The sequence below is a fragment of the Cnephaeus nilssonii genome (genome assembly GCF_951640355.1).
Source record: "Cnephaeus nilssonii genome assembly, chromosome: 2".
Lineage (NCBI taxonomy): Eukaryota > Metazoa > Chordata > Mammalia > Chiroptera > Vespertilionidae > Cnephaeus > Cnephaeus nilssonii.
Genome location: NC_137073.1, coordinates 71,733,859 through 71,740,215, shown reverse-complemented (window position 1 = coordinate 71,740,215; position 6,357 = coordinate 71,733,859). Strand labels below are relative to the sequence as shown.

Genomic DNA, 6,357 nt, shown 5'->3' with positions numbered 1-6,357 from the left:
AGAGTGGGCCAGGAGCTAAGCTCCTTAAAATAACAAGGCACAACCACAACAATGGTAGCAGAGCTGTAGCTGAGATATAGTAACATTTTCCAGCTTCTCTTGCAGCTAGTATGGCTACATGACTAAGCTTTTGCCAACAGAGTGAGCAGAAGTGAAGTGTGCATAGGGAAAACTCCTGGCCTTTTTCTTCTGCTCCTTCCCTATCCCATGGCAGGGATGGGAATGGTTGGAGCTCCTTTGTGAAGATGGCAGAGCTTTCAGGAAGCCTGGATTCCTGAATGACTGTGTGGGACAGAGCCATCCACTGACCTGGAACACTACCCTGGACTGTTATATGAGAAAGAAAGAAATTTCTACTTTGTTTGAACCATTACATTTTGGGACATGTTCATTCCAACCTTTTACCTTAACTAATATAATTACTTTCATAATTTAAAATAGTATATTTTAAAAATACATCTGTTTATAATATGCATAAAATAGTAGCAATAAAATATGTTTTATGCCCAGCCCTTGGCTCTTGGGCCATAATCCTTCTGGGAGGATATTTGGGAAATTATAATAACACTAGAGGCCCAGTGCGCATGAAATTGTGCACAAGTAGCTCGCTTCCGCTTGCCTCAGCTGGCCGCCCCACCCATCGCAGCTCGTAGCTTGCTGCCCTGCCCTCGGCTGCTCATAGCTTTCCATGCCACTAGTAGCTCCTGTCCCGCCCCGCCCGCCGGGAGAGCCGCTGCTCATTTGGTCATGACGGTGTTATGGCGTCAAGGCCACGGGCCTTTTATATAAGAGATACCTGTAGAGTGGTAGGAGAGAATTTTATTTTGTTTTGTTATTCCATATCCTATATAATAAAACCCTAATATGCAAATCGACAGAACGGCTGGTGAGTGCAGCAGTGGTGTCTCTGGATCTGTTTTCATCAGTTTATGTTGTTCATTATATTCTATAAATGAGTGAGATCATGTGATATTTATCTTTCTCTGACTGGCTTATTTTGCTTAGCATAATGCTCTCCAGTTCCATCCATGCTGTTGCAAATGATGGGAGTTCCTTCCTTTTTATAGCAGCGTAGTACTCCATTGTGTAGATGTACCACAGTTTTTTAATCCACTCATCTGCTGATGGGCACTCAGGCTGTTTCCAAATCTTAGCTATGGTGAATTGTGCTGCTATGAACATAGGGGTGCATATATCCTTTCTGATTGGTGTTTCTAGTTTCTTGGGGTATATTCCTAGAAGTGGGAGCACTGGGTCAAATGGGAGTTCCATTTTTAGTTTTTTGAGGAAACGCCGTACTGTTTTACACAGTGGCTGCACCAGTCTGCATTCCCACCAGCAGTGCACGAGGGTTCCTTTTTCTCCGCATCCTTGCCAGCACTTGTCACTTATTGATTTGTTGATGATAGCCATCCTGACAGGTGTGAAATGGAACCTCATTGTCGTTTTGATTTGCATCTCTGGGATGATTGGTGACTTTGAGCATGTTTTCATATGTCTCTTGGCCTTCCTTATGTCCTCTTTCGAAATGTATCTATTTAGGTCCATTGCCCATTTTTTGAATGGGTTGTTTATCTTCCTTTTGTTAAGTTGTATGAGTTCCCTGTAAATGTTTGAGATTAAACCCTTATCGGAGATAACATGGGCAAACATGTTTTCCCAAGCAGTGGGCTTTCTTGTTGTTTTGTTGATGGTTTCTTTTGCTGTGCAGAAGCTTTTTATTTTGATGTAGTCCCATTTGTTTATTTTCTCTTTAGTTTCCATTGCCCTAGGGGCTGTATCGGTGAAGATATTGCTTTGGCATATATCTGAGATTTTGCTGCCTGTGGATTTCTCTAGGATTTTTATGGTTTCCCATCTTATGTTTAAGTCCTTTATCCCATTTTGAGTTTATTTTTGTGTATGGTGTAAGTTGGTGGTCTAGTTTCATTTTTTTGCATGTATCTGTCCAATTTTCCCAACACCATATACTAGTATGTTGTCTTGATAAGCCAAGGTTGCAGGATCACATGCAAGAATCAACCAGTGAGTAGTGGGTCTGTCTCTCTCTCTCTCTTTCTCTCACTCTCTCTCTGTCTTCCCCAAGTCAGTAAATAAAAATTAAAAAAATTAAGCCTGGCCAGTGTGACTCAGTGGTTGAGGCTCGACCTATGAACCAGGAGGCCACGGTTCGATTTCCGGTCAGGGCACATGCTAGGGTTGTGGGCTTGATCCCCAGTAGAGGGTGTGCAGGAGGCAGCTGATCAATGATTCTCTCTTATCTTGATGTTTCTATCTCTCTTCCTCTGCTTTCTGAAATCAATAAAAAAAAAACAAAAACAAAACAAAACAGGACAATGCAACATCAGCTCTGTGAAGAACTTCAGACCAGAACTAAATGCCAGATATAATTTTTACTTTAAAAATTAATGACAGCCTCTGCTCAGCATGAAGATGTGTGTGTGTTTTTTTTCTTCCAGTGATTCATAATTCACTCCAAAAACTCATTTTGTCATGCATAGGAGCCATGTAAATATGAAAAGCCAGCCAAACAAATTAGTCAGTATAGTGATAAATATGTTTTCATTAACTGGCCCCACTGTTGATTCATGTAAATCAATGAAGAGATGAAGAAATGCTGGAATAATTGAGCAGATGCAAACGTTTTCATAGCATGATTAACTTCTTACTCATGTCTTCAGGATGCAATAAATTTGTAACCTTAAGTGAGAATACTGTAGCAAACATTTGTCATTTTTGGTTGTCCTTCCTATTTTGGTGAGTCCAAGATGTCTGGCTTCGCCCCCTGGAAGCTGGAGAGGAGCAGATAAGTCCCATCTGGACTCCTTGGACATCTGACCAAGGCTCCGTCAATTAGTAAGACTTTGCCGAGACTTTGGCTCTTCAGGGAGTGACAACAAGGCCAGAGACAGTCAGAGATCATTCAGGATGACTGGGTGGGATTGAGCCTGGAGCAGATGGTAACAAGTGATGATGCCAGGGCCAGCATCACCCTGACTGAACCTCTGCTGGGATCTATAGTTCCTGTATCCAAGGCTAACTCCCCAATTTTCCTGAAATTCTTTGAGACACCTGGTTTCCTTCCAATACATTTTCCCCTGTAAATTTAGCTGGTATTGGTTTTATAATTTTTAAAAACACTAGCTGTTTCATAGTCTATGTGAGAATAAGATACATGACATTATTCTGTACCTGGGCCAATTCTAGACTAGGAAGAATTAATTTAAAAATAATAGTTATTTCAAGGGTCCAACTGACAGGAAAGCATGCATTCTACAAATAATGTTGTGCTGTAACATGTTTGTTCAGCGCATTTAATTGTAACGTATCCTTTCAATGGACAAAGGACTAATCAGGGACAGGTTATCGTCTCCAAGAGCCTACAATTCAAAGAGACCTTGAAGCCATCTCATCCAAACCCCTCATTTTACAAATAAAATTTGAATTCAGGCTAGCTAAATGATTTACCCTAAACTGCATAGCCCATTAGTGGAAGAGCAGGGACTATATTCAGACACCACTCTTGGAGAATTGTGCTATTTGGCAGGAAAGACAGGTGGGGTGGGGGAGGGAATAGCACAGACAGGTATCTAGTTTGCAAACCTGAGATAAAACAGTGTCTGTTTGGTTCTGAGGTCTGGGCAGTCACACAATCAGGTCATGCGGTCAAACCATTTCCACAAAGAAAGTCTGACTGGGTGTTGAGATGCTGTTGGAACTCAGGGTTGGCTATGAATTGGATAGTCTTAGAGCCAGGGCCAGACCTGAGTTCCTCCTCTAATCCCCAGGATCTGAGGACAAGGAGCCTACTTACAAAAAAAAAAAAAACAAAAAAAAAACCCTGTTGGGCAGTTACAATCGTGTGCTCTGAGTTCCTGTGTCTCTGCCAGCGCTGCCCGATGGCCTCCTAGCCACTGAGCCCTGTAGGCAAGAGGTTACAGCAGGGGCTGACGACCCTCATGATGTCTGGCAACAAAGGAATTTCTGCCTTCCCTGAATCAACCTTTTCAAATGGGTAGGGACCATCCATGGAGCAGCTGGCACAGTATAGGAAGACTTGAGGTAGAAGCTGTCCCTGGAGTTCCCCAGTGGCTACCTGTACAACACATCCACGGTGAAATTCCTCCCTCCCTGCTACCACCCCAATGTAGACGCCCAGGTTAACAACTGCTTAGACATCCTAAAGGACAAGTGGTCGGCCCTACGGATGTCAGGGCCATCCTGCTATCTATCCAGAGCCTGGTAGGAGGACATCAATGGTCCGTTGAACACACATGCTGCCGAGCTCTAGAAAAACCCCACAGCCTTCAAGAAGTACCTACAAGAAAACTGTGCAAAGCAAGTCTCCAGCCAAGAGCCTGGGCTGTCCAGCCACTCTCCTTGTGCTGTCTTTTTCCTTAGATAGTCTGTCCTTGTCTTGATTTCTGTATAGGACCCTGTATCTTCAGCTGTGGTGTCATTGATTGAGCCCTTGTGATGAATATATTAAATAAATACATTTGGAATAATAATAATAATTAAAAAAAACAACAACACCCTGTTGGTACTTGTCAACTTTTTAAAACTTTCACGAATTCAGCTTTAACTTCTGGAATATCCCCTCTTCCTTTGGTCTGCATGTGGACATGCCTAGAAGAATCTTGTTTCCATTGGACTTCTCATCAATCGGTGAGGCTATCCGGTCGGTAGGTAGAATTATTCCTTCAGTTTGAGGTGTTTGCTTTACACTTCGGGCTGATAATAGTTATATACCCTCCCGCCCACCCCTTGCCCCCAGAACTAATAAATCATTTGGGAGGATGGAATTTGACTCATTTCGGCTTGAAAATAGATATTTAAATATAACTACTTTCTCAGGCATCACTACTATGCGGCATGCTTTAATGTTACGTTATTGACAGATGGGATGTGTCAAAAGCACTGATGTACTTCAGGATAACTCATCTTTCCTTCATGTTATTGCCATTTAGCTTTCTATTGTTTTATTTATGCCCAAATATAGATCTTACTATTTTTTAAAATTGTGATGCTGGATGAGCAAAGGATCTGCGATTTGAAAAAACACCAAAACAGTCACACACACACACACACACACACACACACACACACACACACACTATCTCCAAAGGAGGCTGGTGACTATGTAAGGAATGGGTGAAGTTAGGGTGGTGGGGAGGACTAAGGGGTAGGTTTTCCAGCACAGAAAATACTGGAGAATCCAGGCAAAACTGGGATAAGCCTTAGTGGGAAAAGTCCAGCATATGTCACTCCAGGAAAAAGGAGCCTTTAACCAAGAACCTTTCCTATAAGGCTGAGGTTGTAGCTCCTACTTAACAAATATGTAGAAGAAAGAAAACTAATAAATGATCACCTGGTTAGGATACAATATTAAAAATATTTTTAATACTTGTAAATATTTGGTGTTTTTACATAGTAGTATGATGAAAATAACTAATTATTATATTCTTCATTATAATCCTCTCTAATAAAATGGTAATATGCAAATTAACCATCACTCAGCTATATAAGCCACGCCCACCAGCCAAGCCACGCCCACCAGCCAATCAGGGCGAGTATGCAAATTAACCCCAATCCAAGATGGCTACAGCCACAGAGAGCAAGGTTTCCCAGGTAACAGAGCAAGCCAAGCTTTCCATAGCCGTTGCAGGCCTAAGCCTCCACTCAAGCTACAAAGTTTCAATTATAGAAGGTAAACAAATTCAAACAAATGGCGGCAGAATGGAGCTTGAGAGAGCAGGCCAGGGTTGCCGGCGGCAACAGGGGAAGCAAAGCTTTCCACACACCCTGGCCAGGCTCACCCGCTTAAGGCTACAAAGTTTCAATTGTAGAAGGTGAATTAACTGCCACAGAAATGGCTGCCGCCCCAGGCTACAAAGTTTCAATTGTAGAAGGAAAATAAATTCCAGATACCAGGGCCTCCCCTTGGGTTGCCAGGGGGCGTGACCGGCCTGCAAACCACCACAGGCCCCTCGCTCAGGCCGCCCCACACCCCAAGGGAACCCCACCCTGATCCGGGACACCCTTCAGGGCAAACCAGCTGGCCCCCACCCCTGTACCAGGCCTCTATCCTATCTAATAAAAGAGTAATATGCAGATTGATCATCACTGCAACACACAATATAGCTGCCCCCATGTGGTCAAAGATCCTGCCCCCATGTGGACACAAGATGGACACTACAAGATGGCCAGCAGGAGAGGGCAGTTGGGAGGCACCCGGCCTGCAAGGGAGAGCAGTTGAGAGGGACCAGGCTTGCAAGGGAGGGCAGCTGGAGGTGATCAACCCTGCAGGAGAGGGCAGTTAGGGGTAACCAGGCTGGCAGAGGAGGGAAGTTGGGG

At 43.5% G+C, this 6,357-nt stretch overlaps 1 pseudogene across 1 annotated transcript; it reads left to right on the top strand.

Moving 5' to 3' along the window:
* The first annotated feature begins 2,957 nt into the window (after window positions 1-2,957).
* LOC307114878 (ubiquitin-conjugating enzyme E2 C-like) lies at window positions 2,958-4,405 on the top strand (annotated as a pseudogene). Its single transcript has 2 exons — window positions 2,958-3,026; window positions 3,912-4,405. The product of its transcript is annotated as a ubiquitin-conjugating enzyme E2 C-like (transcript).
* Window positions 4,406-6,357: the final 1,952 nt, after the last annotated feature.